A 14,683-nucleotide genomic window follows, 5' to 3' on the forward strand; every position below is an offset into this window, starting at 1 on the left:
TTCTAAGATGAAGAGACTAAGCGGTCACTTTGCATATCTGGCTTGTTTGTGCTTCCTGGGTTTGTGAGCCTTCCTGGGCACCCTGCCCCTGCGTATGATGGCACAGGGACGCTGTTTTCCAGATGCCTCCTCCCATTTGTTAGTGCTTCCACATAGTGACTTCCTTTTGGACAGGATCCTGCTGCAACCAGTTTTCCCTTTCTCCCGGATCTATCGGAGCTGGGAAGCCAGACACACTCGGGGATGAAGAGGGGTGAAGGCTGTGTGCACAGTGAGAGTGGGCAGGATGGATTAGGGGTAGGAGATTGCGCTGGTTCTGGGGCGAAGGAGCGGTCGTGCGGAGGTCTTCCTTCACTTACATTAAGAGAGGGAGCGTCAATCCTTCAACTCTGGACACAGAAAGGAGCTGCAAAGTGGCAGGGCAGTGCATCCGCGAGCGGCCTCTCTGCTGTCACCGGAATTTTATCTACCAACAGGAGAACAATCCTGGTCTCTGGAATTAGATGTGGTCCAAACCCATCATGTTGACCTGCTACTTGTTAAAATCTGATTTTTTAAAAACAAAATTTTGAGGCCAACCAGATAGTTTAGTGGACTAAAGCTCCTGCTTAGGCAGAGTGCAGTGGCCGGGGTTCGCGCCCCCTCCTCCTCCCGGGACACACTGAGGCTGTGATTGAAAACTGGGTGTGGTGGTGCGTGCCTGTAATCCCAGTGCTTGGGAGGCTGAAAACAAGAGAATCCTACGAGTTGGATTTACGTAGTGAGACCCTGTAGACACTTTTTAAATGTATAAATACATTAAAAAAAAAAAAAAAAGGTTTCTTGACACAGAGCCGTGCTATGCAGCTGAGTCCTGCTGTGTAGTCCAGACTGGCCTGAAACTTGTAGCAATCCTCCTGCCTCAGCCTCCAGGTTGCTGGACTGACAGGTGTGCACCACCATGCCTGGTTTTAAAATGTGATTGTTTGTCTCAGTTTTTATTACTGCCTTTTTACTCGTTGCTGTGGCTTGGTCACTCGCACTTTCTGCTTCGTATCGGTGGTTTGCCTTGCTCCCTGTGCATGCCCTGATCACCCCCTGTGTGTGTGGAGAATTGGGACCCCAGTTTTCTCCTCTGGATCTTTAGCCATCTTGGGGCAGGCAATTTACTCCTGAGCCAGAACCTGGAAACACACTGTGCCACTGCCGCAGCCACGGCTGTTACTCTCAGTGGTAATGCCGCTGGCTAGCGTGGCTGGAGCATGCACTTTGTGCAAGCGTTCATCTCACGAGCTGGGCGCCTGTGCAGTTCCTACGAATGGCGGAACTGAAGTGCAGAGAGGGCCGGGGACTCCCCGCAGTCTCACGGAGAGCTGGCAGGGAATGCGTGGGAACTAGGGTCCAGGGCACCTGCAAAGCTTTGCTGTTTGTTGAGATCCAGTAGCCACCTACTGCAAGGCAAATGTACAAATATCAGGCTTCAACTTTCTGTTGGGATATCCCGTCCTGTCCTCCTCTGTCCCCAGTTGATGCCTCCCCCAGCCCCATGGATCCAGAGCAACGTCCCTTCCTGTCCCATGCCCTTCTCACAAGATACTTGAAAGAGCCAGGAGCCAGAGATGTGTCACATCTCAGCTTAGCTCTAAACTTTATACATAGTGAAATAGTCGCTACTTGTCAGTGCCCTGGTTAGCCAGACTTCTACACTAAGCCGATTTTGTTTTACAAACTACAAAAAGACATTTTATTTCCTCAAAATCATGTAGCTTGTTTTGTGTGCATCCTGCTTTTTGTGTGCATTCTCTTAATTTCTAGAAACTTTCTCTCCAGTGGCCTGGTTTTGATGATACCAGGCTTCTTATTTTATTTACAGTTTTTAAAAATATTTTCCCAGGCTGCAGAGATAGCTCAGCAGTCTAAGCAGCTGCCGAGGCAAGCCCAAGGGCCCAGTACCCCAGTACTGTATGTCGTGCTGGCTCCACTTTGGGGGTGCCAAACCAACCAAGAGTACGTTCGGGCATGGTGGCGCATATCTGTAATCTCAGCGCTGGGGAGACTCAGACAGGAGGATCACTACAAGTCTGAGCTGCGATCCTGTACCAAACACACTTAAAAGAATTTCCTTGTAAATAAACGTCCCCATGTATGAGTTTTTGTGACAATGGAGGTTTTTAAATGCATCTTTATTTTTGTCCATTCCCTGAATGTAACTGAGTGTAGCTGACAGTTTGGTCTTTGTTCATCTCATGGTTAAACACAGTTCATCTTTTTTCCAGTTTGGAATTGTACTTTTGAATACTTATTTTGTTTAATTCATGTCCTGAAATATTTTAAAATCTGAATATGTGACTGTCTTAGGCAAAGAGAGCTTTTTCTTTAAACCATCAAACAACTCGATTTACTTGACACAATGGCTCAACTCTTCTGAAGGAAGGGCTGTCACGAGTGGCACATCAGTGGACAACTTAGCCACACAAAAGCTCACAGCTAAGAGAAGGCTTTATGAAGGCTAACTTGGCAGAAAGCCTGCAAAGGCCGTAAAAATTAAAAACAAGTCTTTTGGCCACTTTCTGAGCTGGCTTGTGGCTAAAAGACGATGTTCAGAAGCCTTGGGGCTGAGGGAGCGGCAGCTTGTGAGTTTATTCCATGCACGCTGGTCTGTGAGGAGCTGGCTGGGTCGGGGGTGGTGCTGGCCGCGGCAGGCACCGTCTTCAGCCAGCGCAGGGTCCCGCAGGAGGGCGTGGGAGGGGACTACCCCGCACCCACGTGGTTGGCAACTTTCTAGTGAGAGCACCGCTCCCCTCCCCACGCTGCCACCTCCATCTTCCATGGATCTCTGGGCAGGACTGGCTGCTTTTCCCATAAAGCAGAAATCTAAGGCTTGTTGTTGTGGAGGATGTCCTGGAGGGCTCCCTGAAAGAAGAGCAGTCGCCTCCGCTTCGGCTGACCCCGGCTCTAATTCCGTGTGCTGATAGGTGCAGAGCTGGTGAAGTTTTGTCTTTATTCCCTCAGCTGGCTTTGAGCAAAGTGTATGGGCCTGGCCAAGGCATAGAGTGTATGTAGCCTTTGAAGCAAGGCCGGGGTCAGTGTTGTCTGCCTGCCCATAGCTCCCAGAAAGTATGCATGAGCTGGGCTGAGAGAGCCACTCTGAGACCAAGCCTCGGGATAAGAAGCTGTGACTTCTCAGGGCAGGAACAGTCACATGTCAAAGCGGAAGCCCCGGCCCCAAACATCAAATCTAGCCCCCACCGTGTTCTGCAGCTTGCTCTTCCTGCATCGCTCTCGCTTCCCATTGCACACGTGTGACCAGGCCTCGGCCCAGCCCAGCCCACAGCACTCACATGCCTAGCCCCAACCTCTCAGTCACTCACCCCGAGCTACTCCTTTCTCAATGAATTAATAAAATCCGGATTCAGCCCTGCGTGGAGGCCTTTGTTCAGGACAGCCATCACCATAGCTGGACTTAGGACCCCTGGGCGCCCCGCAACTACAGATCGGCCCAGTGTCTTTATTATGACCACGGGCTGTGCTAGAAGTGGTAGATTGGAATTAACTTATCAGAGTTCCACTAACTTTTCCATGGGACTGCACATGGGGATGTTTCTGGACCTCAACAAAGTGTTGTCATGCTGCTCAACTTAGATCAACTGGAAAGGACCAGTTTTGCCCACTGATTTTTTGTTTGCTTGTTTTGGCGGGAAATAGAATTTGCATCTTGCCGTGTGTGATATCCTATTTCATCAGAACCCCACACATTCTGATCACTCTACAGTAACATCTGGGTTCCCTTGGTTGGGCCGGGGATATAGCTCAGTGCCTTAAGAGCCTGCCTGGCAAGTGCAAGGTTGTGAGTTTGATTCAATAGACTGGGCGTGGTGACACATGCCTATAATCCCAATACTTGGGAGGCTGAAAACAGGAGGATCACTAGAGTATCCTGTGTAGTAAGACTCTGTACTAAATACATTAAAAAAAAAAAAAAAAATTCCCTTGGAGGCTAGGTAGGAATACATAAGCCTGCAGAGCACAGTGGTGCATATCTGTAATCCCGGCACTGTGGGAGGCTGAGGCAGGAGGACAGCAAGCTTGAGCCCTGCCTGGGCCGTTTTGCAACTTAGCAAATAAAAATTTAAAAAACGGCTGGGGCTGTAGCTTGGTGAGAGGGCCAGCGTGAAGCTCCAGCACTGCCCCCAGCTCCTGGGACCCCAGCGTCTTTGGTGCTCAGCTGTGTGGACTGAGCCTGTGTCCGGGTCGCGTGCCACGCAGTTCCAGCCTTCTTCTACTTCTCCAAGCTCTCCAGAGGAATCTCCTCCTCGGGCCTCACTCCCTGCGCTCTCTCGCCTGGCCCCAAGCGCAGAGGTCGGTCGCGAACAGCAGCAGCACCCGTGTTCCTCTAGCTCCCGGTGACTGCAGTCATGGCGCCCATGGGGACAACCAAGCCAAGCGCAGAGACCACGAGCCAGTGCCGGAGACTGATGCTGAACGGGTGGTGAACGCTCCCTTCCTCCCCTGGGCACCACTCAGGTAGGAGGAAGTCACCGCTAGCCACGTGGGGAGAGGCCCCGAAGCCCAGTGTGTGGAGGTCTATCCTCCCACGCGTGGTCCTGGCTGGGGCAGAGCCTTCGGAGGTGGTGCTGGTGTTGGGGACCGTGCCTCTGAGGGGCTGCTGGGGACCCTGTTCCTGGCTGCCAGGAAGCCAGCAGCTTCCTCTGCCACATCCTCCTGCCATGACCCAAGGCTTCCCACGGGCTCCAAAGACACTGAAACACAGAGCACAGAGCAGTAGCCCCAAACAGTGGACCCAGATAATCCTTTCCTCTTTTAAGTTGATTCCCTGAGGCCAAAGTGGTGAAGAGTGAACCCACCAACTCCTCTGTTCTCCTATATAAAAGAATCCAGGCTATAGTAAGAAGGAAATACAGAGAAAATATATCAGAGCACCTTTAAAATCCAAACATAGAAGAGAAACTCCTTGAAGAACCCAGAGAATATTATAGGGAACAAGAATGATAGTGGCTTACTAAAGAAGGGCTGACTGGAATGACATTTTAAAAGTGCTGAATACATAATAAAAGTAAAAATTTAGAAAAGAAAAATAAAATTATTCACAGATGACATGACTGTCCGTATCAAATCTACAAAGGGGGTCTACCAGATAGCAACAACAAAACACTTATCAGATCTAGTAAGTGACCCCACAGAGGGAGCAGGATAGATTAATGAACAAAAATTAATCAATCTTCATACACTCGGGAAAATAAAATAAAAATGCTGTTTGCATTAGCATAAACATCTAGGAATATATGAAAATAAAACATGTACAAGACCTGCACAACATAAACTACTAAGGCCATACTGGAAGGAAGGAAAGAAGAAAGGAAGGAAGGAAGGAAGGAAGGAAGGAAGGAAGGAAGGAAGGACGAACTAAGAAAATGGAAGCGTGGGAGGAGGCTGGAAGCCAGTGAGAAGAGCTGGAGGGGGTCAGGGATTCTCAGAGCAGAGTGGTCCCAGCCTCTTGGGAAGTCCCTCCTGAACCTTGAGGTTTCCACTTGAGTGCTTCGCAGTTGGGGAGTGGTCAGGCTCTCACTGGCTCACACGGCTAAATTCTGGCACAGGCCCCCTTCTCAGTTCAGAATAAAGACAGGAAGAGAGCAAATCCGAACATATCTGCCCTCAAGAGTGGGTGACCCATGGCTGCACCGAACTGCTTCCACTGCTTGCTGTCAGGTGCTGCTGGGCATGATGGAGGAGGGCAGCCAGAGAGGCTGTGTGCACCCCACAGCCCTGCTCTTGTGTGCTCCCCACACCCCTGGGCTTGTGTGCTCCCCACACCCCTGGGCTTGTGTGCTCCTCACACCCCTAGCTTTGTGTGTACCCCACGCTCCTGGGCTTGTGTGCACCCCACACCCCTGAGCTTGTGTGCTCCCTTCACCCCTAGGCTTGTGTGTACTCCACATCCTTGGTCCTGATGGGCTGTGCATGAACTGACGTGAGGTCTCTTCAAGGAAAGAAACCACAATTCTGTTGCTCCCGCGATCTGCCCTTCTGATGCTGGTCTTGGTGCTTGGTAGCAGGGATGTCTGGTCTTGGTGGGTCCAGGCAGCACTGCCTTCGTGTTAATAGGCAGGTTTTCCCATCATAACGCGCGTTGCTGCTTTTGCATCAATAGCTGGTGTTTATTTCCCTAATTTTACAGTAAGCTAGACAGCATCATCTTCACGGGAAAAGTCAGTATGTTTTGAACCTTTAAAAAATATTTAAATTTATTTAAATTTAAATGTTAGTTTTGAATAGCTAATAACTTCCTGGGGTTTGCAATTTAAATGTTCAAAATGCTCGGAGATATGCTGCTCCCCCTTGTTGTCATTAGCTGTCCACTAATGACAGCTATGAAACTCCTCAGAGGACAGCAATGTTACCAGTTTGTTTTCTTTTTCATATCTCCAAGTATGTTCCGTGCACTTAATGCTGGGTAAATATATTCTTTTTAAAAAATGTTTTCCATGAAAATGGAAGCATTTTTCTGTGCTTTCTCCAAAAAGCGTTAGCAGTCCTTCTTTGATATTCTACAATGAGCCCCCTCAGCTGCATTAAAACAGTGTTCACATTCATTAGCGATGGGAACCACGGACGGTGGACAAGGCATGCTTTGTTCCTGTTTTCCTCGTGTGCAGGGAGGGCCGAGGTTAATAAACCGACTAGCTGATGGAGCGAGGACACCAAGCTTGCAGCCGCACACGCAGCACTTGCTTCTGCAGCCCATGAGGGTCACATGAGGATGGCAGCTCTGCGTGCTTGTGGCCCTCCGGATGTCTGAATTTAGCGCTCTCGTTGCCCAGGCCCAGCGCCTCACTAAATATAGTTGCTCCCTAAATGTGTGCGGAGTGGAAGAGGGTTGCTTAATTCATACGCCCGGGGAATGACTCACGCTTTTGTCATCAGTCTGTCCTGTTTCCTAGGAGACGGAGCCCTATCGCTTCCTTGGTGACGCAGAGGAGCAAATACAGAGTCCCGCTGCCAGCCGAGCGGCCCGCCCCTCCCCGGGAGCTCGCGGCTCCAGCACCCTTACTCTAGGGCTTGGGCCCCCCAGGGGTCCCGTGTCCGCGGTACAGAGTGGCAAACTTCCCTTGCTTATGAGCACCCTCTTCAGAAATCTACGAAATGCGCCACGTCCTCTGAAAGCGATTAGAGAAACTCACGTGTTTGCGAAAAGGCGCGCATTGAGACGGGAGGGTTCTCGTGCTGATGTCACGCTCCCACCTGGTGAAGAAGCCCAGGGCCCACCGTTCCGCGGGTCCTGGGCATCCATTTCTCTGCGGCTGATTAGGGAATACAAGTGCACAGACAGAAGCCAAGCACCTATTTGAGCTGTGAGCTACTGAGCTCATAGGCAAGTACTTTTTGCAGTATTTACTTTCAGAGAGTGGCAGGGGGCACTCTGGAATGAATCACGGTGCTTCGCACCCTGCTTAGCCTGGGCTTCCGCCATCCAGGGACAGTTCTGACGCGCTCCTCACAACGCGATGAGATGCATCTTTCCCGCCCCGTTCTGCAGACAAGGCAGCTGGAGTTCAAGGCTGAGTAAATGTGGCTATGGGACTCTGGCTCTGAGGCTCAGCTCCTGCTGCCATGCCTACAGTCCCAAGAGGGGACAAATGGTGACAGTCCCGGCTGTGTCCTGTCTGAGCTCTCACGTACCTGCGCTGGCTGAAGGCTCAGTACTGGTGGACCAGGACGGGCTTCATTCCTGGTTCTGCAGCGGAGCCGTGCACACACATACACCGAGGCTGGCTTGCATGGGCAGGGACGTTCCATGCGGGCCTTGTGTGAAGGTCTGGGGATGTTCATAAGCAGGAATTTGTGCTGGAAGAGGCTTGGGTGAGTGCAGACACAGGACCAGGGCTGGGGGAGAACTATAGGAGGAGCTGTGCTGTTCTGTTCATGCATTGGTTGGTCCTGTCATTGCTCCCGAAGTTGTCTCCAAGACCTGGAACAAGAAGTAGGAATGAGGGGCTGGTGAGATGGCTCAGTGGTCTAAAGCACCTACTTAAAACAAGCTTAGCAAAAACAAAGGCACCGCTGTTCAATCCCCCAGCACCACATGCCAGCCAGCCCCGCCCCCTGGTGGGCTGAGCTGGCCACACACACAAATAAATAAATAAAAAATTAAAAAAAAAGAAAAAAAGGATGGCTTGGTAGAATAAGTGCTTACCTGGCAAATGCAAGGGCCTGAGTTTAATCCCCATTTCCACAAAAAAAAAAAAAAAAAAAAAGGAAAAGAAGAAAGAAAAAGGAGAGCATTGTACAGGACCAGCCAGAGCCTGACCTCCCAGGTTGCCTCCCGGCTGCTGCAGTAGCTGGGCCCGTGACCCTGAAGGTCATGGGCAGGTGTGTGAGAGAGGCCCTGATCAGGGATCCAGTTGTGCAGCCTCCCAGGACAAGGGGGCCTGGTGGCTGTGACAGGAAAGCACCCGAGACCCAAGGTCCCAGCTCTAGAGCCACACTAGGGTCCCCTGTCCTGGGAAGTCTCAGGAGAGCTGACAACTGCTGTGTGGTTCCATGTCCCTGCTGTCATTCTAGGAGGGCAAGGCCAACTCAAAGGGGACAGGAGGAGACCCACACAGTGTGCTCGAAGCACTTGCAAGAGTTTTTGTGCGTCCCAGTACAAACTTATAACAGAAGAGCGGGTAACCTGCTTTAATCTAACAGCACTGTAACTCCTTGCTTATAAAATTCAATCCTACTTGCTGCTAGGAATATAACTTAAAGGATATTGACTGTGACCCAGTTTTGGGGGGCTTTCCATTTCTACCCTGAAGACAGCAGGTGTTTCGTGATGCTGAGCACCTCAAGGTCCTAGCTGTCAGTGAAAGAACTGTTCCAACTGCTCACGTGGAGAGCCTGAGGGTCACATGGGTGCCTGGCACTTTCATACTTCATTAAGTGTCTTCAGAGAGCTCCTCCTTTGAGCTGGAGGACAGCGTGGGAAAGGCAGGCCTTGGTGTCTGCATTCCTGTGCACAAAGGGGCAACAAGTGGCAGGAACAGCTGGCACAGAGCACACTCTGAGTCCGCACTGGCTGCGTGTAGCCCCCAGCCCTGCAGTCATGTCCCATGTGACTAGTGTGGATTGTTTTCAGTGACTGAGCTTTAACTGTATCGCAACTGTTTTTAAAATTTTCATGTTTATTAGCACACGCTTGCTGTGCATAGTGGCCACATTCCTTGCAGGGAGTTGGTGCACGTAATGCGTCTCCCTTCTTATCCGGTTCTCTTCCTCTCCTCCCTGCCTACCCCTCCTTCTCTTGGTCCCCTTCCCTTGGCAAAACATTAATTCAATTTTATTTAGATTTATTTAAATTTAACTGGCAGCGTAGAGCTGGTGGGTCCCATGTTGGGCAGTGTGGGCAGGAAGTGGCGCTCTGCCAAGGGCTTGGAGCAGTGTCCATTACAGTTTGCTTTTTAAGTCCAGAACATTCTCAGTAGGGACATCAAACAACACAGAGGTCCCTTGGCACCAAGGAACAGCATAGCATGGGGGACTGTGGGGAGGCAGAAGAAGGTGGCGGGCTGCAGCAGGAGGCGCTGTGCAACAGGCGTGGAAGGCGCCATGGAGGCGTGAAAGGTGCCGTGGACATTGTGCAGCTCACAGCAGGCAGTGCTGCCCAGAGCCTGCGACTGCCTCAGTTTGCAGAGATGACACCTGTGAGTTTTCTTCTTTCAGTACACTCTGCTGCAGACTGCGGGCCCCAAAGACAGAGAAACCTGGTCCCTCTTGCCAGGGTGTAAATAGGAGACAGGCTCTTAGCACGACAATGGGACAGCAGTGCGGAGTTTCTCATTTTGGAGGACAGGGAGAGGGTCACACACACACACACACACACACACTTGCGTCCAGGGCAGTCATGCTCATCATCAATCCATATCGATCCCCTTCCCCAGGAAGACGCCTCACTGCTGTACCAGGCCGCCCCGAGAGCTCGATCGGCAGGGCACGCTTGCTCTCGGGCCTGCCCATGTGTGGCCCACACGTACTTGAGCTGCTGACCAACATTCAGCCCTGCTGTCCAGGCAGCGTGTGTGGGCGGGGAACCGAGTAATACACAGCTCGGGTAAGGGGTGCCGCGGGCGCTGCTGTGCATCCAAGAGAGCTTGAGTTGGGGTTTCCCAGCGGAGGCTCTGTGTGAGAGGGTACCGCACTGCAGAGGGAGCAGCCTGGTACCTCGAGGACTAAGGCTGTCCTTGAAATATGCTTTGGACTCTGTATTTAGTGGCTGGAAAAGAAAAAAAAAAGGTTTGGTACACTCATTAAGAAAGTGTGGGCTGATGAGATTAGATCAGCGGTCTAAAGCATCTGCTTAGGCAAGCTTAGGCAGGCGCAGGGGACCACGATTCTATCCCTGGCACCAGCTCCACTGAGCTGGCCCTCCGAAAAGAAAGAAAGAAAGAAAGAAAGAAAGAAAGAAAGAAAGAAAGGAAGGAAGGAAGGAAGGAAGGAAGGAAGAAAGAAAGAAAGAGAAAATGCAACCCACAGATTGGGAAAAAATATCTTAACAAAGATCTGCATCGTGAGTCCCTTTACGACTCATCAATAAAAACGAGCAAAAGGCTCCAAAAGATGTTTCTCCGAGGAAGCCACATAAGTGTCCAGTGAGCACGCAAAAAGAGGCTTGGCATCACTAACCATCAGAGAAATGCCAATCTCAGGGAATGCCACTGCATTTCCACGACCATGGCTGTGATCTAAAACACGGATAATTACTAATCACAAGTGCTGACAAGGCAGGAGTTGTTGGAAACCTCATACAGTATAGGTATGCAGCAGGGTTCAGCCACCTGGAAAACAGTTTGAAAGTGCACCAAAAGCCGAGCATAGAGCTGCCGTACGACCTGGCTGTTCCACTTCTAGGTATGCACTGGGAGAACCGCAAACATCTGCTCATGAAAAAATGTGTGCATGGCGACTCACAGCAGTATGATGCAAGATAGGCCCAGGACAGAAGTAACCCTGCTGTCCATCCATTGAATAGAGACGCAAGCTGGAGATCTATGTGACCGAGTATTATTCAGCCACAAAAAGGGATGAACACCTACCTGCTCTACACCACGCTGACCCTTGCACACATTTTACACGAAGTGGGACGGGTTTTTGGGGGATGATGAGATGGTCTCGGTGTGGCCACACAAGCTTGTGAAGACACTGAGGTCATGGCATGGTTCGTTTTGCACTGTGAATTCTATGGCGTGTGAATGACAGCTCAGTTTTTAAAAATCTGATGACTCATGCATGATCTTCCAGCTCTCTGGAGAGGAATCTAGTGGTGCTTCCGAGACCAGAGTGCTGCGTGTTTTAACGGAATTCACCGGCGTTTCGGAACTTGAGTGAAGAAGTCTTTGATCCGTTTTGCAGTTCTGTAGCCGGGGTCCCTGCACAGCCCACCTCGGTGCTGTGTTTTCTCTTCTCCTCCTGGGACTCTAGCTAGACTCATGACAGATCTTTTCATTCTCTTTACCAGACCTATTAACCTCTTTTTCATGTTTTTGAAAATCTCCTTATCCCTGCAGCACACTAGGTGAGTTCTTTGGATTCATGCTCTGGGCGATATCTAATTAGCTGCTAGGTCATCCGCTAAGGATCTGCTTGCCTGTCCCTTGACCACCCAGGTAGCGGGAGTCAGTCTCCATGAGACTGGGTGGTGCTATGAACATGCACAGGGGGATCCCCCCCCCCCCGCTAAGTCTGCACAGTCCAGGTAGGCAGTGTCCTTGCTTGTTCTCTGCCAGGACGTTCTGGGCATGTTTTCATGTTTGTGCACAAGCAAAAGGTCCAGGCAAAGTGGGCATGGATAGCAAAGGAGCCTCACGACTTCCAGGTAGTTTCCAACCTCAGGCTGATGTTTCTCTTCCCTGGAGCTGCTGGTTTACAGCTCAAAGGGTTCAAACAGCTCAGGGCTGTCCTCTCTGCTGCCCAGGAGGGCATATTTAGCTACACAGCTAAAGTTTCTCCACTATTGTGGCGAGGCCAGGTGGCGGGTTCTATGTGGGCTCTCAGGTTTCTGTTTTGAGGTCCCCTCCTGGTGGATGAAGCTCCCTGTGACTGCCGGGGGGGGGGGGGGGGGCAAACTCAGCGTGGGGAATGATAACTCTGCTGCTGCAGGGGACTGACTGCTCTCGTCTCTGTTCTAGATCCTCGCACTTGCTGTCAGAACACAGGTGGGCACGAAGACCTGCTCCCCTGGGGGGCCAGGCTGGACCGTGAGGTCCTCTTACCTTTAGCCCCACTCTTTTTTTTTTTTCTTTTTTCTTTTTTTGTCTTTTTGAGACAGCTGTGCAGTTCAGGCTGGCCTTGAGCTCACTTTGTAGCCCAGGCTGGTCTTGAACTTAGAATGAGCCTCCTGCCCCTGCATCTGTTTGCAATCCGCCGTGGTCACACTCATCTTGGGGAGCTGCGCTACGGACATGACGCATCTTACCCTTTCTATTCCCGTTTCTCTTCTCACACCTCATCTCTTGAACTAGGAACTTCACTCCTGTGCAGCTGAAATGCCCTCACCTGCACACATTCCACCGATCTTGGCCCCTTGCCTTCGTGAAACCGTCCCAAAAGTCAGCACGAGAGCATTTTCATCACCCAAAGGTTCCTGTTTTGAACACATCCTTCCATTCTTTCTGGAGGAGACTGCTGAGCCACTTTTCTGTCACTATCCATTTGTTTGTGGTTTGGGGGATGTGGGCACCATCCGCATGGCCTGGCTTCCTGCTCTCCGCATGGTGGTGGCAGGATGGAGTCATACCGCTGCATGCATTCATACTTTGTCCCTTTTTATTTGCTTTGGTTTTGGTCTCTGAAGTTTCCTACTTATTTTTTCCCTGCTCCTCCTTGCTCTTTATTTTTTAAGAAGTATTTTATCCAGACTTCTAAGTTGTTTTTGGTAGAGACTCAGGCTGAGCCTCCAGGTTGTCACACAGCAGCCAGAAACAGAGATGTCAACCTGCTGAAGGAGGAGGCTTCACCCCATGTCGCTGTCACCGGACACATGAGTGAGTCATGACCAGCAGACCTTCCTGGGCCCTGGCTCTTGCCCTGTATTACTACTTTTGCTACATTTTATCAATAATTCCAGAATCTTAGAAGGTAGCTGAAGGCACAGGGTTTTCTCTAGGGATCTACAGGGTGGTCTAAGGTAGGCACTGGCTTCACCCACATCTTGCTTCATCCATCGATTGACTTATCGATCGTGGTACTGGGAACTGAACCCAGAGGGCCTTCATGCAGAGATACAGCCCCAGCGCTTTTTATGTTTTATTTCAATATATCTCACTAGGTCTCTAAATTGCCCAGGCTGAGTTTGAACTTGTGAGCCTCCAGCCTCAGCCTCTCACAGTGCTAGAATTACAGGTGTGCACCACTGTTCTTGGAAACTCTTTTATATTTTTTGGTTTGGACAACTAGTATTTGAAATATGAATGTGTACTACAGCAGCAGACCAACCCCAGGACCTGGCAGGAAAAAGCTGGGAAAGGCAGAAAGGGCTCTTAGCAAATGGCTGAGGCTGGCCGGAGGCAGCAAAGTCCCTGTCCATGGGCCACCCCCGGGGAGGGCAGGCCTGTAACTTCACTCTCACGGGGCCTCCTCACCTCTCCCAACAAGTGAATGAAGTTAAATGCAAGCCTGCAGCAGCTTAGAGGCAGAAGGTGGAGTCTGAAGTCCTCTGAGGTCAGGCCATCTTCTTTCTTTTTCTCTTTTCTTCGTTGGTACCAGGAACTGAACTCAGGGCCTGTGCTTGCCCTCAGCGCTGCACCCGAGCTGCATCCAGTCCCAGAGCATCTTGTACTCTGTGCACACTGGCTGGCCCCAGCTAGGTGCCTGGGAAACACGGACCCAAGGGGGAGCCCTGCAGGGACAACGCTGAGCCACTGGCGGCATTCCAGCTCCTCCGCTGGAGGTCCAGCCTTGTGCGCAGCTACTTGCTGAATGACCACCACGTTTGACCCAACTGCCAGGGCACATGGTCAGTATGTGCAAGGTGGGAGCACTGCTTTAGCAATTCTGGGCCCTGACAAAGCTCGCTGCTCCTCAGCTGCATGGACAGGACATGGTAGGGGGCGGGAAGGGTGGTCTCAGTCCCCTTGTCTTTAAATACAAAAGCCCACACCCTGCTCTGAGACCCTATCTGCCACTGTATTCATCAGATAACAAACGGGAGTGGTACCTCTTGGAGCTCTGTAGAGGTAACCCAGTACGAGGAGCGACCAAGCACTCGCATCCCTCCCGCCCCCCTGCCTGGATGGCTGTTTGGGCCCAGAAAGCCCCCGCAGGAGCCTGCGCTCACTGCTTCTGCATGAGTCTGCCGGCCACGTTAGCCGAGTCTGCGTGAGTGATGACTTTGCTTCCTTCTCTCCAACTTGTAACAGATGCACAAAGACTACACACTGGGCGAGATGACAAAATTGTGGATGGACTCTCGGTGACCCAAGGGTCAGATGCTTCAGAGCAGTTTACCTCACGTGGGCCACAGAAGACACGGAGGCCCCACGAGTGGACAGTCACCCATCCTGTCATCAAGGTGACTTCCCACCTTGTGGCCATTCTACCAGCCTTCCTGCAAGCAGAAGCTGGCCTTTGCTCTGGTGTGCACTCTCTGCCTTGCATGACCTGAGGGAAAATCAGGGCAGTTAGAGCCAGCCGTGGGGGTCTGATTCTG

This window comes from Octodon degus, unplaced genomic scaffold (genome assembly GCF_000260255.1).
Source record: "Octodon degus isolate 3935 unplaced genomic scaffold, OctDeg1.0 scaffold00057, whole genome shotgun sequence".
Classification (NCBI taxonomy): Eukaryota; Metazoa; Chordata; class Mammalia; order Rodentia; family Octodontidae; genus Octodon; species Octodon degus.